Raw genomic sequence first — 26,338 nt, 5'->3', positions numbered from 1 at the left:
ATTAACTGGGCTTCTAATGAAGTTTAAAAATGTGTTAATGTACAAGACAGAAATTTCAGACACAGGAAATGAAGATTTTGTGAAGATAATGTATCTACTCCAGTGGGAAGCCAGTGAGGGATCATGTCCCAGCACATCTTATCCTCATACAACGGCTCATATGATAACTTAAGAAGAGTTATTCCTCATTTTTCACGCGTTCATGTCCAGCAACACACGTCAATCTCCGCTGGTTACATACATACAGTCTTTTCAATAATAAATAAACGTCCGTCTTCACAGGAAACTACTTAGTTAGATTTAGGAAAAGATTGCGGTTTGGGTTAAAGTAACTACTGAAGTTACGTCACTTAAATACGGAAGTGACGTGACATTAAATCAAGTTGACCTCTGTGTTCACATGAGACATGAACAGAGGTCAGAAGTCCTGTATTGTTTGAACTGCCCATCCAGCCCGACCTCCTCCAATCACTGCGTTTGTCGCTCTTTATACTTCCTGGTTCACGATTATGTGGATTAAATACGCATTGATTTCATGGTATACACTATACGAAATAACAGTACAATACTTTTCGTAGCTATGAACGGTGAATGAGAACAGCATGCCCAGTTTGTCTCCTTCTGTCTACTCCAGGCCAAGAGTGGGAGTTAAACCTCATTTATATTGAGCGTTAGGGGGTCACACGATTACTATACAGATGTATATATTATACACTATAAATAGAATTTAAATACCTAGAAAGTCCACTGTGTTTCAGAAGCACTGCATCTGTCCTTAAGCACCAGCATTTCCAATATAGTTTGAAGTGGTTTTGCACTCAATTTTGGGAGTTTTACGAGCATATTCAAACACACATCTGCAGCTCATTGAGATGTCACAACAGATGCTTTACTGGTCTTTAATTACTCTACTACCCCACCATTTCTTGTGACTGTATTTCCTGTTTAGTGGAGACAATCAGTTGGGTAAAAATCGGATGCTTATACCTAATTCAACAAGAATCAATTCCCCGCCTTGGGGGCACCTTTACAAAGAGGCATGGATCCAGCTTTAGCAGTAAGAAGGCCTGCTCTGCAGGGGCAACTGGCCCTTCCAAAAATAAATAGTACCACACTGATTTGCTTTTCTATATGCTCACCAATATCACATGATTGCACCAGTTTATACAGTGCAATCATAAGGGTACTAACTTGTACTCCAAAATGTGCAATTCTGCTCCACCTGTTCCTGAACACAACCCTGCTTTCACACAAATGCAACAACAGTCTGTTTTTTCCAATCTGGCTCAGACTGAAGATACGTAACCCCTTAAACCATCAGCGAGTGTGGAGGTCTGACACCGACCAAATGTGACACCTCATCACGACGCTGGAGAGGAAGTGGAGGAGAAACCCCGTATCAGCAGGAGGTGATTGGTGAGGCAGCAGAGAGCAGCAGAGGAGAGAAGAAGCAGAAGAAAGAGTAGATAAGAAGCGGTGAAGCTGCACTTCTCCTCCAGCTTATCGACTGAAGACCAGCCGGTGTTCCTCGGCGGCCGAGTTCACACGCGAAGAAATGAAAACTCCCCCGACACGTGTGAGCAAGCAGAAATCTTATCTCAGGCGAGGACCGATATGTCCTCCATGTGAACTCCTCCACTGCGGCCAACATGGACTCATGACTCAAACAGCAGCGGAGACAAGAAACGGATGTTTCTGATCGCCTTTTTGTCTCTGAATAATTTTACACGCTGAGAACAATGACCTTATATTCCTCCAGCAGCTTCTGGAGATTGCCTGGCTTTGTTTTTGGTTCTTTCTCTCCTTTTTGATCTTGCAGGCCTAACCCAAAGCCATTACACTCACAGATATGACATTTTGTTATTTCGCAGTGTCTGCACTCAGAACAACTTAGAAGGAGAGCAGTAGTAATAAAACAAAGGTCACAGCTTACTGAGGAAATAACAGCTTTTAGAGGAAGTGGGAGAGAAGATGAAAACCTAATTTTACAAATGTCTATACTTTGGATATTTAGAAGAGTCACTGAAGCATTTCAAGTTATTTCAAGTTAGAAATAATATTGTTTCAGTGAAGATACTTTATAACTTATACTGGTCCATAAACACAGAACACAGCTGGTCTATAGTGTGACCGCAGGCACCGGAACAACTGATTTCAGGTGTTATGGTAATAAAGTGGTAACGTCTAGGCCAGGCAATAAAGTCATAGAACGTTGGCCATAATGTATATATGGAGTGTAAGGTGGGTTATCCAGTATTCTCAACAGGTGGGGTCTGCGCAGTCTGCCGGGGGGGATTCAACTTGACGAGTCGAGACATCTCCCATTGCATCCCATTTCCTCCGGTGCACCGGCTCTAGGTCGGCTTGGAAAGGCCCGGGTAACGGTGGCTCACAGCTCCAGCAGTGAGGTCCCTCGCCCGGAACCTCGCCGCTTTCCAGGGGCGTGGCTGGACTGTCAACTGGGGCGGACTGTCCTCAGTGCGTCAGGGATCTGCGGGGATGTCGGCAACCCACCTGTCTTGAAACAGGAACCCTGTCTCGTATACCATGCTTTGTGGGTGGGACTTTTTACCGTGTCATCACCATTCATATACAACTAATGTGTTTATGATTACATTGTTGACAAGAGCAGACAGTTCTTCATAGACCTAGCCTCTTAATGTTGCTCTTCACCGGATTGATGTATTTAACTTTAAAATGTAAATCATGTTCTGTCCCCCCACGTCAAAACTCATCCGGCGCCGCCGAGTGTGACAGCAGGTACAGGAAGGGTCACTGTGAAAGCAACTGGATAGTACGTATCCGCCTCATGCATGCAAAACGGTGTTTGCTATCCTCCGCTGGCAGGGATCAGAGGGAAGTTAATTAAAAGATAAAGAAGTGAAGTGTTGTGAAACTTTAAACAAGAAACAAGGTGCCGTCATTATTTAGGATTAACATCAGTCTAAATAGCTCAGGAGGAATCATGTCACCGACTATTATGAATTTTAATGTTACTGACCGTCCAGAATCAGATGTAAACCACTAATGACAACCTAAATTCAATTATGTCATTTATGGGTTTTTTTAGCTTTTAACGTGTCTCTGGATGGTAGTGGGCAAAAACTAACTGGAAATAATGATTTTAAAGCCACTTGGAGAGCTCCGTTTTACGTGCAAAACTCAAACTATTGTGCCTGAACGCATCCTGTGCAGACAAAAGTGAAACTGCTGCTGCTGCTGCTAACGTGCGGCTCACGCTACGCCTCCCGTATGGACGCTTCATGAGCGCAATCTCATATCCAAAAAGCTGAGTTATAAATGCAACCAAGCAGCATTAGAGACAAACCGATACTGCATTCTAGGCGGATATTGAAAAGGTGAAAATCCCTGAAAGTCGCACACAACAGTAAAATGATTCACAGAGCACCGGCACACTTCGTTGGTTTTAAAGTCCTCCACAACACAAAGATAAACGTCCAACTTCCTGTAACGATCTGTCCTCAGACTGAGTTTCCGAGGCGGTGATGAAGCTGTGCTGCTTGACACATTCAAAAAGGCCTTTTGTTGAGAACAGCGAGGAACTTTATTAATATGCAAACCAGACTTGTGGTGTCAACGCTGTTTAGGAATACAAATTACACAACGTTTACAGATGGTGTTTCTTTAACCACTGAAAATCAGAATGTAATATTATGCTGAGCTTAATTTCATTCACGTCGTGTTGCAGTTTGATTATCAACACATGGTTTACAGACTAATCTTATTTTATCAGACATGTCGGAGGAGGTTGGAGATGACTGTTTGATCTGCTCAGTGGTTCAACTTTCTGTCCACATCGTGTTGTGTTTTAGTCTTCAGACTTCTGCGCAGTCACAAGACAGATCATTTCACAGCATCTTCACCCCGTCTCGCCTCGGTTTAACTTTCTCCCTGAAAAGCTCTCCATTACTCTGCAGATGCAGTCCAGTGACAGTGACGGAGAGAGCGTGACGGAGAGAGAGAAACAGAGAGAAAGAGAGAGAGGAGAGACAGAAAAACACGGAGAGAAACACTGACACTAATTTAACCTGTGTGATCATCCTCCAGGTTTGAACACGACTTTCAATTATCACCAAGAGGAAGACAGGGAAGAAAAATCTAAATGAAATCAAAGACTGAATGAAGCAATCAAACTCAGATTGGAAGGTTACTGTTGTCAAATCACGCTTCAGTCTGCAAGACAGAAAGCAAACAGAAGGCCATGTTAACCCTAAATGGAGCAGCTCATCTATCCTCTTCCTGTGTTGGACAGAGAGTCCTGCAGCTGCAGATGGACACTCTGATGATTTATCTACCGCTGAGCTCTACCAACCTATGTAATGTCAAGTTGTAGGGACATATGCTCCACCAACTTTCAGGAAACACTCCTCTGCATTCTGAGTTGTGTCCACGGTCTGACCTACAGGATCGACTGCTCTGTAAACCGGACTCTGTACTGAGACATCCAGTGCTGCAAGAGGACACAGACTTTCAACTCCTTTTTTAATTGTCCACCTCTCTCTCTCTCTCTTTTTGTGTCTTCCTTCCATTTTCAGACACTTTTGTTTCTTCTGGTCACAACTGATTTCTATTGTTAAATAAAAGTTTGACATGGAAACAACTGGCACCAGGAAGACGCAGCGGTGGACACACTCTTCAGCCTGCAGTCCAGTGTCTCCGCCTGTTTACTCTAAAAAAAAGACATGTTGGTCTCACTACGACAACATTTGCTGCTGCATATACAGTATTTACTGATGTACAGTGGATGTAATGAATGAAATGAAACTAAGAGTCTCCACAGTAAATCATCTGTTGAGTTTGATGGTTATTTATTTGTGCTTTAGAACGTTACCGCCGTTTCTTTCATTCACAGCACCGCAGCGCTCCGTCTGTCTTCTCTTCTATCCATCTCTCTTTTTCTCTCATTTTTTTAAATAGCAGCAGCAGAGCCTAATTTTACTTTTAATGTTATCAAACAAAGAGAAATGTTCTCCTCTCGTCCTAAATCCATACCAAAGTACGTCCTTGTTTATGAATGAAACGGTGCAGGAGGAGTTGAAGCCGTTGAAGCAGCAGTGCTGTGCATGTGTTTGACTAGTCATTGATGGTCATCCCTGTAAACTCCACCCCTTCCTGTACTTCCAGAAAGTATCAATCTCCCAACCAGCGCCTTTCTGTGGGGGGGTTAAAAGTCCCTGGAACTTAATTTAGACCCTGGTCCCTTCAACCAAAACGTAATGAGTCCCTCTAAAGGCTCCCGGTCTCAAGGGGAAATTCCTGCGGTGGAAAAGGAGCTCTACACTTTCAAATAATATCACGTCCCAAATTCTGAAGCCAAATGTCCGACCAAAAACTGTTGCACCTAATGAGCCATATAGCAGCGGCTGATTTTGATGTGTTGCTCCCTAGAGTTTGCATCTGTATTAGAGCTGTCAACAAGTTAACGGAATAATAACGTATCAACATAACTTGCAATTTTTAGGTTGTAGCGGGCTCAGTTTTAGCTAGCTATTTAAAGCTAGAGTGAAGATACTGGTATCATATGAAACTAGTAAATCTAATGAATCCATCAGTACCAACCATGTCAGACTAGCTTGTCATGAAGGAGGTTAAGTAACGCTCCGAACATACGCTAAATTTTGTCGAGGAGTCCATTTCCAAAGGGGTCCCTTGACCTCTGACCTCCAGATCAGTGAATGTAAATGGGTTCTATGGGTACCCACGAGTCTCCCCTTTACAGACATGCCCACTTTATGATAATCACATGCAGTTTGGGGCAAGTCATAGTCAAGTCAGCACACTGACACACTGACAGCTGTTGTTGCCTGTTGGGCTGCAGTTTGACATGTTATGATTGGAGCATATTGTTTTATGCTAAATGCAGTACCTGTGAGGGTTTGCATGTTGATAAGAGTATTAAATACTTGACAAATCTCCCTTCAAGGTATGTGGTATTAATTTGCGATTAAACGCGATTAACTATTTTAATATAATCTAATGTGTAGGTATCCAGGTGTGCTCTCAGTGTGGCTGTTTCTAGTTGTACATTAGGTGGTATAACTGATTTAACATGTTCTTTAGCTCCTCCACCACACAGAGTCACTTTGAAGATACTTCCCCTGATTTTTCTTACAACCCCCCGAAATCAAACAGATTTCCTCCCGGCTCTCTGCTGGTGCTTTAAAAACTCCACCGTGACTATTTTTAGGTACAAAACCCCAAAAAATCAGCGTGCCTTTAAACTGATTACCTGCAGGAGGAGTGTGTGTAGCCGACTGGAAATGTGTGCATGTACAGCAACTCCCCACCGCCAGAACCTGACAGCAGAACTGACGAACAAATAACACCGCATAGCCAGAGGAACACACACACACAGTCGCTGCTATAATATCCAGTTCTATCAGGTTAGAGCAGGAATCAGATAATGACTTCTATCAAACAGCCCTCCAGAGTCACATAAAACCTCCTCGTCTTCCTCCACAAGTAGCTCGCAGCGGGTGTACGTGTGTGTGTGAGGCTGTATCTGTGTGAGGCTGTATCTGTGTGAATGTAGAAGTCAACCTTAGTCAGTCCAACGGCAACGTACGTAGGAGGATTTGTAGCAGCATAAAATTTACTGGATTTTGTGTCGTTGTGTATCCAGTGTGTGTGTGTGTGTGTGTGTGTGCGTGTGTGTGTGTGCGTGCGTGGGCAGCTGTGTCCTGACAGAAAGTTAGCCTTCATGATCCGATGGCCTGAGACGTCTACCGCTGCTCGTAAATCGTCTCCTTAGGAGGACAGACAAGGAGAGGACAGACTGTGTGTGTGTGTGCGTGTGTGTGTGTGTGTGTGTGTGTGTGTGTGTGTGTGTGTGTGTGTGCGTGTGTGGGACAGTATAAAGTGATGCTGGATCATGCACAATGACTAGTGACACACACACACACACTAACTCTTCCTCTGCCTCCGGTGACTGGGTCTGATCACAGCAGAATGCGGCGCTGAGGAGCACCGAGGAGAAACTGTTCTGAGATCTGTCGACGTCACGGATGTTTGAGCCTCGGGAGGAAAACATTTCAGGACTTTCTGTCATAGTTCAGGTTTCTACATGTTTCTGGTTAATTAAGAAGATAAAGCTTCATTATCAGTATTCAGCTCTTATTACATGATACTTCCTACTTGTATGATAAACTTTGATAAAGACGCACAATCAGAAATTTAATTAAAGCTGAAACTATCATGTTTATAATCAGTTAATTCATCAATTTTTTTTTATTAAAGGGACTATTTGTAACTTTCAGAAATGCTTCTTAACAGCGACACCTGTGGCCTTGAAATCAACGAAAGTCAGCGTCGGGCTCGCGCTTGCTCGCTCTCAATATACCTGAACGAGCATCGCTCAAAACAGTGAGGCGACACACGTCAGCTAAAACTACAATATCACTATATATTTCAGCTGCTTGGCAGTAATGTTAGCTGACCAGACCAAGGTCTCTCCATGAACATGATTTAGATCTGATCCTAGTGTTTGCTTCTCCTGCCTCAGCGGAGGCTGAGGCAGCGGGGCTCTGCAGCGAGTAACTTGTCGTCTCCGCCCGCAGCCGGAGTGAACAGTGAAAACACCGGCAACCGGTCGGTAACGAGACGATAAAGTAACTCGTTGCAGAGCCCCGATACTTCACAAGACACGGGAAACCTCTGTTGGTCTGGAGGAGCTGCAGCAGTTATTTCTGCACAAACGTCCACTGAACATTCACTAGATATTCTCAGAGCTAAACTAACTCTTCTGCAGTGTGGAGTGAGCAGCATGCACGTGAGAGGTGGAGCGAGCTGAGCGAGAATGCGCGCTCTGTCTGAGTGAAGGCGAGCAGGCAGAGGAGGAGAGACAGCGGCCACACGCGAACGCGCATATGTGAGCGCGCATGTGTCCCGACCCGGTACATTCATACGCTAAGTTACAAACAGTCCCTTTAATGTTTTAATTGTCAAAACTGTCCATCAAAAGTCCAAGGTAACCTCTTCAAATGTCTTGTTTTGTCTCACCAAAACTCAGATATATTCAGTTTGTCTGTCTGTATGTTACTTTCTTTTTGAAAAATTTTGAAAAAAAAAATAATAATAATAATCTAAACGTTAATCATGCATTCCTTAATCAAAATAATAAACATCGAACGCCTTCTTCAAAATGCCTGAACATTAGAAACAATTAATGTTTATTAGAGGAGTTAAGTTTTATATGAGGAATATAAAAAAGGGCCGCACTCACAACACACTTTATTACCTTCATTTATCGTCTGTCGATCTTAAAATCCGGAGGGGATTCGTGCACGGATAGGAATGTGTGCTCTTCATCAGTGTGGCACTAAAGGGTTCTCAACATTTATACCTCACCACATGTTTTCCATCAGTCAGTTCAATCTCAGAGAAAAACAAGTTTTATTTACACACGATAACCGAGACACCGCCCTGGAAATAAATCCCTGCAGGGTTTAGTGGGCGAGTCGAGCCGGTCGCGGTGAATAGAAAGTGGATCATTAGAATGCAAACTACGCAAAGTTTATGCCCCCTCTTCTCACACCGAGCACTTTCACTGTCCGGTGACTCTGTGACAACGTCTGTGTTTTGTCTAGTAGCATATTTATGGAAGGTATAAGTAGCCATCATCCCACTCCATTACCCTCACACAGCATTTATTCTGCTCAGGTGCCCCGGGTTTGAACCAGGTTTTGTCCTGAATCAGCCTGCTGTCCTTCACCCGTTCTGCTGGGACTAAATGTGACAAGGCACACACAGGTCCCCCATCGGTATCCTGACTTCAACCGGCAGTAAGAGCCGGACAGATGCTGAGGCAGTACGGAGAGGAAAAAGGCAACGTGCCTTAAAGTCCAGTTGTTTTGATATTATTGTTCAAGTATGCTAGCATCATTTCCCCATACTAGATACTCAGTAATACGTTCTGTGGTGATTTCAGGTCAACAGATGTGTAGACGTTACCGCTGTCAATAGATTAAAATATTTAATCCAGATTAATCACATTTTTTATCAGTTCAAAATGTACATTAAAATGAGATTTGACATGTATTTAATCCTCTTATCAACATGGGAGTGGGCAGGTATGCTGCTTTATGCAAATATATGTATATATTTACTATTGGAAATCAATTATTAACAAGATGATGACGGGCAAAAATCAAAATGGTGACGGCCAAAATGCCGAACTCAAGGCTTCAAAACCGTAGTCCACCAACCACTGTGTGACGTCACGGTGACTACGTCTACTTCTCATATACAGTCTCTGGTCTCAAATGCATTAAACTAAACGTATTCACCCTTAGACACACAAAACACCAGATCAGTTCTTTACTGCTTAAAACCACATTTCCAATATAAGGAAGCTGTTAGGACTCACTCAGGTGTAGAGCTGCTAATTACTCGGTGTAAGAAACCTTTCTCAGAGGTATCTACATCAGTGGTCCACGTAAAAAAAAGGGCGAAAAGCGAGATAAAAAATAACTACTTCATACTCCATTTCAGAGAGTGACCTTTAGATAACATTTCACGAGGTGTGATTGTCTATTTCCTGCTGTCAGAAAACGAAAAAAGTCTCATTTCACTCCCAGTTTCAAAAAGAGTGAACTTCCATTAAGTCGTATGAGGATTTTTTGGAAGAGCCATTAGCTGCGTTATCTGGTCCACTCTGAGACTGGAGAAGTGATTCAAGTGGAGAAAGAAAGAAGCTTTGTAGTGAGTTTCAGACGGCGGCCTTGCTCGGGAAAGGCACTTTCCAGTTATCAACAGAGCCAGACTAACTGCATGGACTTTTATATCGCCATCAACAACAACTACAAACACTGCTCTGGTCTTCACATTTCAATCTGAGCTATTCTGTGCATGCTCATTAGAGCGTAAAATATTCTGCTGCACGCCCATCACTAGTTAATTTCATTGAATGCTGCATGAATACTTGAAATGTGTGAACTATTGGAGGTTATGAAGTCCTGACTGATGTGAACTGGATGAGATGGACTTTCAACCAGCAGCCAAACACAATATTAATCACCATCTTGTTGGCTAGTCGGCACCAACAGCCTCTTAGGCGGCATCAAAGACATCACTGTCAATCATGTTTGCCTGAATAAGCAGCGACATTTGGTTGTTGAACTCAGGAATCTGTCCAAAATCTACTTCTGCTACTCTGACTCGGAGTAAATGAGGGTTTGGAAGCGTTCTCTGCTCCAGACTTTAATTAGAGAATTATCCAGAATGTGAAGCTGAACATTTAAACTGCTTAAACTGACACTCATTTGTATCTGATTGGCCCACAATTATGATAATCAATTTATCATTTAAGTCGTTTATTAAGTAGAAAACACCACAACATTGTCTGGTTCCAGCCTCTCACAGGTGAAAATCAGCTGTGTTTGTATTGTTGTAAATTGCATATCTTTGGGTTTTTGACTGCAACAAGCTGTTTTAATAAACTGATCGTAGCTATACCTACAAAAAGTAAATGCACTGTAATTTTATACATCCCAGGATATCAGGTTGAATGAACACCTCGTAGGGAGGAAGGTCGGGGTTGATGGGTGGGTCAAAAAACACTGACTTTTCATCAGGAGACCGCTGTTCATGTCCCGTGTGAAACCAGAAGTCAATGTTGATTTATTTGTCATTTAACTTCCGTATTTAAGTTAAGCAACTTCCAGTGTTATTTCAACCCAAACAACCATCTTTTCCTAAACCTAACTAAGCATTTTTCTCGCCTAAACCTAACAAAGTCGACCTTTTCCTAAACCTTAGTAGTTTTCTTGCCTAAACCTAACAAAGTCGACCTTTTCCTATACCTAAGTAGTTTTCTTGCCTAAACGTAACGAAGTCAATGTTTTCCTAAACCTAACTAAGTAGTGTTCTTGCCTAAATCTAACAAAGTCGATCTTTTCCTAAACCTAACTCAGTAGTTTTCTTGCCTAAACCTAACGAAGTCAATGTTTTCCTAAACCTAACTAAGTAGTTTTCTTGCCTAAACCTAACAAAGTCGATGTTTTCCTAAACCTAAGTAGTTTTCTTGCCTAAACCTAACAAAGTCGATGTTTTCCTAAACCTAAGTAGTTTTCTTGCCTAAATGTAACAAAGTCGATGTTTTCCTAAACCTAAATAAGTAGTTTTCTTGCCTAAACCTAAAGAAGTTGATGTTTACCTAAACCTAACTCAGTAGTTTTTTTGCCTAAATCTAACAAAGTTGATGTTTTCCTAAACCTAACTAATTAGTTTTCTTGCCTAAACGTAACTAATATGATGTTTTCTTAAACCTAACTCAGTAGTTTTCTTGCCTAAACCTAACGAAGTCGATGTTTTCCTAAACCTAACTAAGTAGTTTTCTTGCCTAAACCTAACAAAGTCGACCTTTTCCTAAACCTAAGTAATTTTCTTGCCTAAACGTAACAAAGTCGATGTTTTCCTAAACCTAAATCAGTATTTTTTTTGCCTAAAACTAACAAAGTTGATGTTTTCCTAAACCTAACTAAGTAGTTTTCTTGCCTAAACCTAACGAAGTCGATGTTTTCCTAAACCTAACTAAGTAGTTTTCTTGCCTAAACCTAACAAAGTCGACCTTTTCCTAAACCTAAGTAATTTTCTTGCCTAAACGTAACAAAGTCGATGTTTTCCTAAACCTAAATCAGTATTTTTTTTGCCTAAAACTAACAAAGTTGATGTTTTCCTAAACCTAACTCAGTAGTTTTCTTGCCTAAACCTAAAGAAGTTGATGTTTTTTCTAAACCTAACTAAGTGGTTTTCTTAAAAAAATCTAAATCTAATTAAGTTGTTTCCTGTGAAGATGGAAGTTTATTTTGAAAATACTGCAGTGGAAATTGATGCTGGACATTCGTAGGAAGACGCACAAAAAATGAGGAATAACTTCGTAAGATATCCTACGAACCGTTTTATGAGAATACGTTGACTTAAAATCACCTTTTTTCTGGGTTCTGGGAAACTGTGACAGGCATTTATACCGTGTTCTGACACTTTCTGACATTGGAATGAACGATTCATATATTAATTTGAAAAGAATAAAGAAATGATATCTGCTCAGAGATACTGCACGTCCATTTTCAAAGAGCATTAAAAACGTTAAATAACACACATTTAATGGATTGGTTAGATATAAAGACATTTTGAGACCAGTGAAGCTAATCTGAGTGCACTTACTTTTACTTTACAACCACATTAAACTTTAATTTGCATCTGGTGCCTCCATTTAATCTCTACACTGACTTCCTCCCCGTGTTAACCTCGTGAACTTCACCTCCTGCCGTACGCGGTCTGGGCCCCCGAGGTCGAGACACTCCGCTGCTAGAGGACGGCGCCGATATGCTCGGATTTAAAGACCGACATCCTGTACGGTTCTCCATTCAGATGGAAATTTACATTTGCGTGAATGCCTTTGACAGACGTCTGTGTGAATGCTATTAAAAGTGTATTAAAGGCCGTCCTTGGAATCAGAGGAAATGAGAATCCCTGCCATTTAGAATACTGGAGACTGCTTTTTAAAAATGGACTGACACTAAAATGGTGGAAATTCTTGGTACGTTTAAGGGATAATAGGTAACTCAGCTGACAATATGATTACACTTTTACAAACTGTGTCCTCTACGCTTTACAGCCACTTGAAGGGGAATTTGGAAATTCTTTTCTAACGCTCTTTGAAAAAGGATATGCGGCATTTTAGAGTAACTATGAAACGGAACGTCTCCGTCATTACCGTGAATGTCTCCCACCAGATATTCACATCAATGAAGGGAAATATAAAACACACCGCTTTGAGATTCTAGTCACGTCTTTCTTCAGCTTCCATCCTACCGCAGTTCCTTCTGTCCTCCATCCTTACTTCCTTTTCCCTTTATTTTCCCTTGCCACCATTACTCCACTCCTTCATCCCTCCATCCTCTCCTTCCCCTCATTAATAACGGCAGCACATTCAGTTTCCATAACCTCGCACTCGGGGTGCTCGGCCTTTCCTCTCAAGAAGATATACAAGCTACTTTCACCCACGGAGGTTAATTGAGGTGCTGTGAGGGATCACTGAGCGGTGACTCGCGTGGTCGACCCCTGGGCGCCAGGGTCGCGGCGAGCACGCCTGATCATTCTCTGCAGCTGTAAACACAGATAGTCGCGGTGATAACGTCGGCGCTTTCACGTGAACGTCTCAGGCCGTTTCACTGACGCAGAGCGACTCACAATGAGAGGAAGGAGGAGGAGGAGGCTGTTCAGATCTGCAGCAGCAGACCCTCAGCCTCTGGGACATATCAATATTTAATATATAGTTTAATATTCAATGGATGTTTCCTGCCAAAAGCTTGATAATCAAGTTATGAGAAAACAACGAGGCAGGCTGTGAGAAGATTATTGGTGAGTTTGAGTCCGTCTGAGACCTTTTTGCGGTGTTAAAGGTCATTGCTTATATTTTTACCTTACTAAGCGAAAATGCTGACATCAACAACAGTCTCAGAATGTTAACTGATATCATTGACGTCATTCCTTCTTCTCTGGTTCTCGCTTCTCAAATGTAAAGATTTGAAGCATTGTAACCCCCCTATTGTATGTGTCTTTATGTTTCAGACTGTTGGTTGAAATAACAGGACACAGCGGTGTAAATATCGACGGTGCAGACGCTGTCAGGGGCCCAAAAATCACCGTCCTGCACCGTGTCCACGCTGAATCTGTTATATCCACTATCAGCTGTGTGCTTGAGATCAGACTGGAGACCTAACCACTTTTCTTCCTTCCGTTGTTCTTTTTAAACAGAAAACACACGTTTAATATCTTGATATTTACTGGAAATGACAATACAGACAACAGTAGTAGGAAACTTTCAGCTGCCATCTTATTTAGGTTTTTGTAGTGAAATGAGGAGGTATCATAAAGATAACTCCTCATTTCAACTTCACCAATCAGCCACTCCTGGTCCATTGCGGCGCTTTCAAGGCGAGCGACAGGAATAAATAGAAACAGCTGGGCGTCTGACAACAGTTCAGCTCAAAACGGCGTGCCACGTCGCGCTGCGTCGCTCACAGTCGGGACCTGTAGGATAAACTTCTAAAGGGGGAGTACTGGTTTCTTTTTGTTATTAAGGAGTTGGATTTAAATCTGTAGCGTTGTAATTGTTACGTGTCATATGTTGGGAAACGAGCATCTACTGAAATGTGTGTGGTCGCTGAGTCCAGAGCAAGCTGTTAAATTACAGTAGCGTTGATAACCTCGGTGTCCGTGGTGCTGATCTGAGGCTGGTTTGCAGGATGGGAGTTGCATGGTGAGCCTCTCCATGGTGGCAGAGCTACTGTCTGCTTTGCAATTGTCTGGAGTGGTTGTGTGTGTGCACGAGCGTGCGTTTGTGTTCGTGGTGAGATTTGCACCGGGGCCAATCACAATTATGTTACGCTGCTGACAACACATATGATGATGTGACCTCGGGCTCTGGGGAAATGTGATGGCCATATTTTGTTCATTATTTTCTTACATTTTACACAAAAAGATCAACAACCCACGGCTGCAGACACATTTAAGTGTTGCTCGTCTGTGTATGTTGCATCACAATGCTAACATTGGATGTTCTGTCTAAGAGCTCTGCGACCAGCAGCTCACCTCTCCAGTCCTGAGAGTTGCATCACCCCTCTGGTTTCTCCTCAGCAGAGCAGCTGTTGCGCTCAAAGCTCTCACGTCTCCGCCGGCCTTGAGATGGTTCAACATCCACGTCTTTTATTGGTGAAGGAAGGCGGCGTGTTTCTGATTCTGTACCAGTGATTTAATATACCAACACCAACGGCCTCCGTCTGCAGACTCCCACAGCTCAGTTCATTAAGGATTCAGGAGAGGAGGCTGTGTGTGTGTGTGTGTGTGTGTGTGTGTGTGTGTGTGGAGGGAGTTTTAGCACTAACCAGGCCTTGAGTATATCACACACACACACACTCACAATGTGCACACCCCCTTTCTTGCCTCACCCCTTATCCAATCACACTTAAGCGTGATGTTGTTGTCCATTAGCATTGACTGGCTCTGCTGACGCTAGCAGAAAAATGGTAGCAGCTCTCTCTCTCTCTCTCTCTCTCTCACACACACACACACACACACACACACGCACGCACACACACGATGCCCTCCCCTCTACCCTTGAGAGATTCATTAGCAGATCACAGTGGATGACTACAACGTATGTCGGGATACGGAGGAAGAGACACCACTACGAGTAGGAAGTCGATTATTGGTGGAGAGGGTGTTTGAGGTGAGCACTCAATCTGGTTATTGATGATTTGCAGCATTTGATTTTGATTTATGCAGTAAAATCATTTACTTCTTGTAGGTAGGTGGCAATGCAAAACTCAAAATTCTCCCTCACAAGATAAAGTTTTCCCTAAATATACGATATGAGTCTCAATCAGGGTTTTGACTGCAGTTTGTGACACACGGCCTCGTGCCCCTTTACAGCCAAAGACCTGAATATCAACAGGTTTCTGGATATGAACAGATATCACAACGTCGACCTTTTCAAGAAGGTGGTTGAAGGAATGAAAGAGGGCGGCTGTGTTTGCTCACCCCATGCTGAATGTAAAATTAGAATATTCAAAAGAACTAGAAACTACAGCTGTGAGGGGAATACAGCTGAAGGAAGTAGAAAGTAGAAAGTCAAGTACTTCAAGTATCAGTGCTTCAAACAGAGTAAAGATCCACCTCTGATGCTGAATTCACATCAGCATCAATTCAATCAATTCACAGCGAGCTGCCATTCAACGCTGATGGAAAGCTGCGGTGGGCGAAGTGCGACCAAACTAAAAGTTGGGAAAAGTTTTAACCTTTTGCGGCGAAGTGCGGCCACAGAGGAGAAACCAACACATCCTGTGACTCCTGTCACATGTTGACCTGTGTTACAAAGAATTTCTTCTCCTCTGACACACATGAAAACGCCTCTCGACTGCAAAAATAATGAATTATGCGGTGATCTGCTTTTCGTCGCTGCCTGGTGTGGCATGAGCCACTTTCACCTGAGTCAAAACCTTTAACTGACAAACTCCTTTACATAAACGTAGCTTTATGAACCAGAGTGTTTGGCATCTTTTACACCTTCAAAATCAAGGTCCAATCCCAGATTACCCAATCTGGACTTCTTGTATTTATACCTGTACCTAAAGCAACGCCCCACCATTATCATAGTCTCTATTATTATTAAACTGCGGGCTGTTCTCAGTGTGGACGCTCATCGTGTCCAAAGCGAGTCCTTAAATGAACATTCAGAGGTTCTTCAGAGGCTGATTTCCTGTTTCAGTTACACTTGAGCCATTTATTCCCCTCCTCGCTGCTCAGAAATGAGCTTAAACCTGCACACAATGCACTGAACCACGGTGCTGGCAGACACTGGAGGGAAACTTATAATACACTTACACACTGTAATGTACTTGGACACACACACACACACACACACACACACACACACACACACACACACACACACACACACACACACACACACACACACACACACTGCGAACAGTGTAATGAAACACTCCCCTGCTTTGATCGTACGCTTGTGTTCGCCGTCTGTTCTTTCTCTCTTAGTGCACTCACTGCGAGAAGTGTATTGATGTGGACAGGAATAGGTGTGTGCGTGTGTGTGTGTGTGTGTGTGTGTGTGTGTGTGAGAGACATAAATAGATGATTGACATGTGTGTGTGTGAACAACTTGATTATTTGCATCCTTGCATTCTCTCACACATAATTTGCTGCTTCCAAGCGTGTGCATGGCGTTTGTGTGCACGGCGTTTGTGTGCACGGCGTTTGTGTGCACACTCACATCCGTGTGATTGTGTGTTGCCATGGTGACGCGATGGAGTTATCGCCGCGTCTGCTTGTGGCAATCTTAATTCAACTAATATGCCTGAGTGGAGACACTCGTCCAGCCTACTGATGAGGAGGAGGGAGGAGGGAGGATGGAGATGGAAGAGAGGGCAGGGAGGAAGGTACCAAGGAAGGAATGGAGGATGTGAGGTAACATAAAGGGAGGGAGGAGGATAGTGGGAAGAACAAGGAGCTTGCGGTGTGGAGGAAGGAAGGAAGCAAAGCAAAGGAGGAGATGCAGGTAAAAACACCTACGAGTACAGACGCAGCAGCAGGAACGAGGCTGAATATGACTCCCACACTGCTTTAACTTTAGTCCATGAGACTAAAGTGACATTATGACATTATGCGACAGCTCCACACTGAATTATAGACACTAATTTCCAGATCAACTCCCTTTCTATATCATCATAAAAACACACACGGGGCTGTTACAGGTAGCGTGGGCGTGTTGCTAACAGTTACCTGTGACAAGATGAAATAGAAACTGTTAACATACCATTGTTTGCTGATCTTCCACTGATGGGGTTAAGGTAAGTAACTATAACGACGTGGTTAAAGGAAAGATCTCGTCGATGGCTAAACGAAAACAACACTGATTGTCGATGGGAAACAAGAAATGAAAAGCAATCAGTAGTTTTGTTTCAATTCACATATTTTTATTTATATCGCAGTAGAAACGGCAAACTTCTATTCTGTTTCTGCTGTCGGTATCTTACCGAATATTCCCATAACGTGCGAACGCTTGTCTGCGTCTCCAAGCATCCTGAAACATGGCCAACACCAGCTGACATGGAAGAACTATTAAAACTTGCCCAATTGAAACTAATCCTGAAGACCTCTCTCCAAGGAGAATTGTTTTGTTCCGTTCACAACCTCTACGTCTTCTTCTTCTCTGTTTACTTGCAGAATACAACCATGCGTAGCCTATAGCGCCAACTTGGGACCAAACTACACTGTAGCAGAGTTTATTCACTCCAAACCAGTCGATGGAAACGCGTCTAATTCACATTCCTTTTATGAAACATTTCAGAAGTTCTCTTCAAATTTGCTTGTCAATTGAATGAAAAAACGACTACTTGTGTCAACAGTTTTTTGACCCAACCGTTTCCTCCAGACCTTTGCAGCTCTAACATCACACTACTTACTCTTTTGCCTTTGAGAGAAGACAAGTCATTATTCACCACAATCAATCCTGTCGTATTTAACAGCCTGTTATGAAGTCTTCAAATAAGTCAAGACACTGCACTGTGGTTTATACTCCGTTGATGTGAGATAGTAAAGCTCTGTAAAGTTTTCACAGCAGCAGCAATTCACTCCTCTGTCTTTATTCTTGCACTGTAGACACATGGAATAGCACATTGCTGGAAGCTACAAGGTGTACATGATTGGCCCGTGCAGTGTGTTGATGCTGGACTGGCAAAAGTCGAGCTATAGGATCGACTTATTTGCAGATGACTCTGCAGCCAAACTTCCACGTTGACCTCATTGAAACGAATGAGGAATGTAACGCAGTCCAACCATCAGTCTGAAAACAGCTCTCGCCTCAGCCCAACATCCTGTTTCATGTAGTAATTATGACCTAAAAGCTATTTCATGTTGCTTATAAAAGAGGAAGGAGGCAGAGGAGGAATTGGTAAATGTTAAGATTACCATTATCTGGTGTGCTCAATGACAGCGTAGTGTGGATGTAGGAGCGGGGGGGCAGATAAGCGGGCCCTCGGCCTGCAGCGGTTTGATGTATAATAGCTCTGATGTGTTATGAAGCTCTCTAAGCATTCATTAGGCCTTCATGCCTCCACAGTTTTTTGCAATTATTGTTGACCTTTAAGAGGAGGGATTGATTCTCCGAACAAAGCGTGTGGCGCCGCCGCTCCGGAGGCACGACGCATCTGTTATATACTGGAGTCACAGCTCCGTCCACACACACAACCACAGCTACACATACAACACACACACACACACACACACATGCACAAATTCATCTCCCACCCGGAGGCTCCTTCTGTGTTTCTGTCACTAAATATCACACTGATCAACTGGAAAGCCATTCTGTCTGGGTAGAATAGTGAGAGAGGGTAGTAAGTTAAGGAAGGATGGAAACGCTGCACAGGGGAGGAGAGGAAGAAGGATGGAAGGAAGGAAAGGAACCAAAGCAGTAAAGGTAAAGTAAAAAAGAACACAGGAGGAAGTCCGCCAAGTGTCATCCCAAACCAGTTAGTGGGGAGTGGAAGTGGGTTATATAACCCTCCAGCAGCGAGCCTGCATCGACGCGCGACGGCGTTTTGTGTTTGTCACGGAACAAATGAAAGAAATGACAGAAGAAGCACAGGAGTGAGTTTGATTTTTAGTTTCTCTGTAATTCATTATTTTTATTCTTAATACTGTGAACCTTTGCACATCCCCGAGAATATCTCTACACATCACTACCAAGCAAATTTTATTGCATTTTTTTTCTATTCCATGTTTATTTATTTTTTTGTTTATGCTCCAAAACACCAAAGCAGATTTCTTGTATTGGCAATAAACCGGATTGTGATTCAGATTTGTCTCCGTACTGTCGTCTTCAGCCCCGTTTCATGTGGAGTGAATGTACTGATTCTGCCACCTCACTGCCCACACTGCTACACAGACGTGTGAATCACTGCAACCGTCATATATGAGCACAAAAAATATTAGGCTAATGGGTCCAGCAGTATGTTTAGATTACCTGTGGCCAGACACAGATGCACATGCACGCACACACACACTAAATACATAATCTCCTACGATTCAAAATGAAGCCATGAGGAAAAATAAAGGCTGCATAAAGTATGTATGAAGTATAAAACGCTCCAGAAGACTGCAAACATTATTCTGATGCTATAGGTTTCTATTCATAGAAAAATAAATGTTAGAAAATTGCACCAATAAGCAAAATATTAGTTCTGATGTTTCCCTGTCAGCAGCAGAGTGAAGTGATCGGTTACAGCAGTGGAGTCGTTCTCTAGCTGTATAAATGGGACTCAGGATCACACTGGGAGAGAGCAACACTCCCATTGCTCCCTCCTCCTCTTCCTCCTCCTCCTCCTCCTTCTCCTCCACCTCCTCCTCCACCTCCTCCACCTCCTCTACTCCCACTCCCTCCCAGTACGACCGTTGGGTCCATCACCATGGAAACAGGCTAAACAGCGAGGCGGCGTGGGTTAAGCATCACTCAGCCGATATTTATCACCCACTTAGGCTTTATGGCCTTATGATGGGAAATCATCAACGCAGCACCTCTGTGTATGTGTAAGTGTGTGTGTGTGTGTGTGTGTGTGTGTGTGTGTGTGCGTGTGTGTGTGTGTGTGTGTTCATTTTCAAGTTTATGGTTGCAGGTGCAACAGTTTTATTACATTAGAGGTCTGAGAGAGACTGAATAATAAAGCGAACCAGATAGAAAGACACGTCTCCGTCTTGTTACCTCCCCTGTCTTCCCATCATCCTTTGCTGCTCTCTACTTCTCTCTCTCTCTCTCTCTCTTTTAGGGTCTTTCATCATTTTCTTTCCCTCCTCCGTCTCTCCTTTCTTCCATCATCCCTTTGAAGTATGCAACAATACTTTTGATAAGCGTGAGAACGTGCTGTGTGAGTGTTTTAATGCTCCGGTGTGGTGTGTAACAGTGTGGTGTGTAACAGTGTGGTGTGTAACAGGCCGGTTGTGACGGATCGTTCTGAACATCCATCTAATGACTCGCTCAGGTTTGCTCCTGCTTAGCGAGGCCTGTCGCTTCCGCTAAGCGAGGCCTGTGATTGGTCGGGACGGCTGCTTCGTCCTGCTGCGTGACGAACCTGCAGCTCAGCTCGCACTTCGCCCGTCACACCGACCACTTCAGGGACAGTTTGAAGGAAGGTCACGCACGCAAGACTTTAAGGAAGTTTAAAAGGTGAAGTTAAGATGGCGTTCCTCTGTCAGTCATTATCTAACGATCGGGTTTACTCAACTGACCGACATCAGGCTACCAATCGGACCCAGCTGCTAATATTTTGGAGTTTGGCATCATATGAAACTGTAGAAAAACGTAAGGAATCCATCGGTACCAACCATGTCATACTAGCTTATCATGAAGGAGGTTAAATAACGCTCCAAACTTACACTACATTTTGGCGTGGAAAAACTGTCATGGTGATTTTCAAAGGGGTCCCTTGACCTCTGACCTCCAGATGTGTGAATGTAAATGGGTTCTATGGGTACCCACGAGTCTCCCCTTTACAGACATGCCCACTTTATGATAATCACATGCAGTTTGGGGTAGTTTTTTTAGCATGCATTATAAATGTGTTATTTCTACCTGTTCTAAACTGGTTTATTTCTGATGTGTTCTTTACACTAGGACAGATTTTTTAAATTAAATTAAAAAGAAAAATTGCAATATATCTCCCTACTTATGTGACGCGAGGTCTTTCTTCTGTTTACTTCTATGCTATACAGTTCATAACGGCAGATAGCGGCGGCAGCCAACAGTCAGATGTTGATTCAAGATCGATTTATTTGCTTACAAGCACTTGGGGACACCCGTTCACCTGAAAGAGACAAGCCCGGTCGGACTTGTTCCCACAGTGACCAGTTTTGTAGCTCCATTGTTACCTTGCAAACTGTAGTATAACATATAAAATACAAAATAATCGCATAAAAATATGAAAATAACAAAAATATGTACACCCAACGACAATCAAGCAAAGGTCAAATTACTTTTTTGACGATGTCAATGCAGGGATGAGAAACCCGACTAACAACTGAGCATGCATATTACCAGATGTTATATGGGTGTAATGTTGGAACAGTCTTCCCCGTTACCATGCTCCTACTCAGCTGTTTGAGTCTTGCAGCTGAGTGAAGTTGTTGCATCAGGCCTCCCCCCCCTCCTCCCCCGTCTCTCCCTTTGTGTTTTATGAGTCTGCAGGTCTATAAAGCAGACAGGAAAACGTGCTGAGACTAGATGTTCTCTGCCGATTTACTCCCCAAAAATACACACCGAAGGGCTAAAAACGGAGCGGGACTCAGCCAAGAGAGAGGGGGGGGGGCGATCTTTAAACATACCGGGTCTGATCTGGGTTATATGGACTCCGCTGTGCACCCTCACTGTTTGTCCTTCTGTTTAACGGTGAGGCATAAAGCAATGTTGGCACAGAGTTTGTGAGCCCGTTTCAAGGTTAGAGAAATGAGGTTCGAGGTTTGGAGAGGAAGCAGAATGATGGAGAGAGGAAGCACTTCCAGTGTCAGCTCTAAATGGACAATTAAAATATCACAACGGAGTTTCCATTACCAAGCGTCTTCTTGAGTTACGCTGTGTGGAATTACTAAACGCTAAACGGATAAGGTAGACATTAAGTGGAGACTTCACCTGAAGCCAAATGTTCGATTGTGTAAATTAAAAAGAAACAGTCTAAACGTTCAGAATAATATGAAAGCTGCTATAATCACATACAAATCTCTATAGGGGCTTTAAAGAACGAGAGGATGCTGGCCTCCATTTGTCTCAACAGTATTTACCTCCATTTTAAACCTTAACTCATCCTTCAGTGTCATATTAAGATGAAGGTGACATGACCTCCAACGGCTAAATGAGCTGATTTAGATTGATTACAGCAAAGTGAAGCCCTAAAAGGTGCACACTGCAGTTTGAAATTAAGCTATTCAAGGGAACAAAGGAGTGTATGTGAAGAAATTAAAGAGGACCTTTTATGCTTTTGTGCTTTGTCCCTTTCATTTAGTGTGTTATATAAAATGTAGTTTTTTTTGTACATGTTAAACATCTGCAAAGTTATAAAGTCCGTGCCAAAGTTTCCTGAACTGGCTGCGTTTGCTTGAAGTCCCGCCGTTTCTTCGGTAACGTGATGAAGTCAGGAACATATTTGCATAACGGCTAGTTTGGCACGCCCTCAAACGAAGCTAGTTAGAGCTGGAGCGTAAACATGTTCTAGTAGAAACCCAGAATACAAGTATGAACCTGAAAATGAGCATAATCACCTACTATCACCTCCTAGCTAGCCTCTTGCTTCTCTAACTTCTCAGTCAAAGGTTGATTTTATTAGCTGCCAACAAGCTTTTTATCTTGTTTGAGGTGACATGACGAGGTTTACAAATGCTAGTTTCTGCTACAGTAGCGCGTTAGATTCTTTGTTCCGTTTTTCAAGCCGACCTAGAGCCGGTGGCGGCGCACCGCCTCGTATGCAGGACTCCCCAGCCTGCCGTGTGTCGCTCACACCCTCCAGCTGGCTGTTAACGAGGGTCTTTAGGCACAGAGAAGTACTCGTATCGGTACTCGGTATCGGAGAGTACCCAAATGTAAGTACTTGTACTCGGTCTGGTGTCGGTGCATCCCTAGCAGATACCCATATATCTCAGTACATGGAGAGAAGCCCTGATAAACATTAAATTAAAGATGCAACTGGGACATAGAAGTAGGGTGAGGCTTCTTTTCTCACCAGCTGTTGATGCATCATTCACAGATTTAGTATTTACTCAGTTATATTATGAGGTCACTGTTGACCCTCCATACACACACACACTCTCTGGTACTTTGTCATTTTCACCCCATCAGCACAATGTCCCATTCAGCGCCACTCGCTCTAAACACAGTCCGGCCTGACTGCTGCTCGAGTACTGTACTGTATGATTACACCGTATTATTTCCTGGCTTCAAAGGCTGCCGTAGAGAGCCCTAGAGATTCAAATGAGCAGCAGACGCACACACCTTCAAAAGCCTGTAATCAGAGTTTTCCTTCACACACACCAGCCTGTTTTGTTCCCGTCATTCTAAATGGAAATGAAAACGCGGTGAAATGTGACCACGACGAGGACCCGCCGGAGTCGAGGCGGCGTTTGAGGGTCAGTCGGCCGCACCAATCAGAGACGCCGCTCCTCTGTGAACGCAGATGTTCAGATCACATGTACTGTAGGTAACAAGCATCTCTGAAACCAGAGGGTCTTCACTCAGAGCTTCTGAGGTGTTAATGACGGCAGCTACAATAACTCAAATTACATGTTTGATTTTGTATGCATGAACATAGTGCTTCTGATTCTCTGTGTGTGTGTGTGTGCGTGCGTGTGTGCGTGTGTGTGTGTGTGTGTGTGTGTGTCATTATGTAAGAGTCCATGCTGTGATATGTGATATGATGATGCTTTGTTCCCACGCATGGAAATTAGCTCTAACAGACCAACACGCTGAAGAACTGAGAGTGGGTGTATAAGAGAGTGTGTGTGTGTGTGTGTGTGTGTGCCTAGACACAGCTCAGACAGGCTCTGTACATCCCCATCACATCTATGCAACTGATTTTTTATTGTTGCTTAAAAATAACAGACTATTATTCAGCTCTCAAAAAGAGCAGTAATTTCATAACATCCCCCCATGTTGAGTGTTATCAGCTGATTAAATGGGCGTTATCAGGACCTTCTCTAATGCGTCAGACGGGCACACTGCACCTGCTGCGTAGTAACACTTAAAAACAACATAAAAGTACATCTTCTTCAGGTTTATGCATCAAAACCCAGTCGGTTAAGTTTAGGGCAAACATTGTGTTTTAGCTTTAAACAACTCAACGTACTCTCACACAACGGTTCCTTTAATATCTCACGATGATATCTTTCAAAATGAACTTCCGTCTTCACTGTGGCTGGGATGATACAGCTATTTCCTGATTCTATATTATCACAATACTTGGATGGTGATTCTACAAGTATTGCGTTTTGATATCATGATTTATTGCAGATTTTTGTTCACTTTTTTTACACTAGACCAGTGGTTCTCAAACTATGGTACACGTACCATTAGTGGTCCGCGTGCTCTCTCTAGTGGTACGCGGAGGAATCTGTGACTATCGAATCCTCTTATTGATGCTTTCCCATAGTTACGCTGCACAACGACGCATACGCACGCTGGATCCTATTTCAGTTTGTTTGGGACCGGAGACACGGTGAAGAGAAAAAAAAGCGCTCAACAGCGTGGCGCTACTAAACCTGAGGGGACGCACCCTATTTATACCTGATAAAGCGACACTGAGAACAACAAACTGTTGAAATCAACAGGAGGAGAGTTAGTAACGTTAGCTTTTAGCAGCCGTTAGCAGCTCAGTCCTGACTGGCTAAATACCGGAGATACGAACATCAACGGAGGTGCCATTGAGTTATTATTATGAGGCGTTCAACGTCTGCTCAATGTCATCATGATGTGTTCAAATGCAATCTTGTAAAATGTCGTTTTTGGTGAATAAATCCAGATGTTTTCACATCAATATAAAATAGATATTAGAGAGAATTATTATGACGTGTTTAACTTCCTAACATTAGCTATAAGCATCTCGCCAAGATTATTAGGTAGGCGTGCTCTCTAATATAATATAATTCATAATGGAGGTACTTGGAGAGTCAAATATTTTCTGTTACTTGGAGAGTCAAATATTTTCTGTAGTGGTACGTGCTGTAAAAAGTTTGAGAACCGCTGATCTAGACGTTGAGAAACAGTTGAATCATAAACTTCTAGGGACTTTTACTTTGGAATATACGGTAAAAGTGTTTGATTTTCATCCTACATTCTTCGTGTATGCTGGTTTGTTTTGGTTGACGGATACGGAACGGTTATGACGTCACGTTACTCAGACTACAACAATAAAAGTGCTAACTTCCTTGTACCTCCACGTAGACTCAAATTAAGCAAATATAGCGATTCTGGTACTAAAAAAATCTATTTCAAAATGTTTGTCTAATCTTAGCCTTCACAGGAAAAAACTTCTTTAGGTTTAGGTTTAATAAAGCTACTCAGTCAGGTTTAGGAAAAGATGGTGGTTTGGCTTAAAATAAGTGAGGAAATAGCGTTATTTAAGTATTTCAGATTGACTAATGGAGCTTTTGATCAAGATCTAGATAACCAGGAGTGGATAACCAGGAGTGGATAAAGCAGGTAAAGACTGAACATCTGCAGCTGCAGAGAGCACCATGCTAAAGTGTTAGCATGTAGTCTTCCATGTGATGTCAAAGTGTTCGCAGCATGGAGGATGATTCTGATTCTCATCACATAACCGCTCTCCTGATCAAAATGAACATTTGGGTATTCATTTAAATTAAATTCAGCTCAATTATATTCTCAGCATATTTTTACATTTAAATCACAGTGTTATGACCCGTTATCACCGCTGCACACGCTGACCTCAGTGACCTTTTGTACCGTCCAGAACTCTGACAGAGATGAGCTTTTTTTCCTGGTTTTAATAACCAAACAACGGTACGAAGAGTCTGATCTCATGAGTTCTCACTTAAAGCCTCGAGGCAACAACAGCTAGGAAACAGTAGACGTGCAGTAACACGCTGGATGTTCAGTACATGCACGCGTGCGTCAACCTGGAGCACTTGCTCTCATTACTTCAGGACTATCTCGTCAGCAAGAAGTTAATAGAGATCCTCCGGTCGTCTACTCGTACTCGCTCAGCGACGCAGGCACCGCATGACCTCTGGAATTATT

The 26,338-nt window shown here is 43.0% G+C and overlaps 1 protein-coding gene across 5 annotated transcripts in view; it reads right to left on the bottom strand.

Annotated features, from left to right (window-relative positions):
* Nucleotides 1-26,338, bottom strand: part of grid1b (glutamate receptor, ionotropic, delta 1b) — a 533,969-nt gene that overhangs the window by 437,608 nt on the left and 70,023 nt on the right. The window lies entirely within an intron of this gene.

Source organism: Sebastes fasciatus, chromosome 20 (genome assembly GCF_043250625.1).
Source record: "Sebastes fasciatus isolate fSebFas1 chromosome 20, fSebFas1.pri, whole genome shotgun sequence".
NCBI lineage: Eukaryota > Metazoa > Chordata > Actinopteri > Perciformes > Sebastidae > Sebastes > Sebastes fasciatus.
The sequence above is the reverse complement of the archived record's forward strand: the minus strand, read 5'-3'. Positions and strand labels throughout refer to the sequence as shown.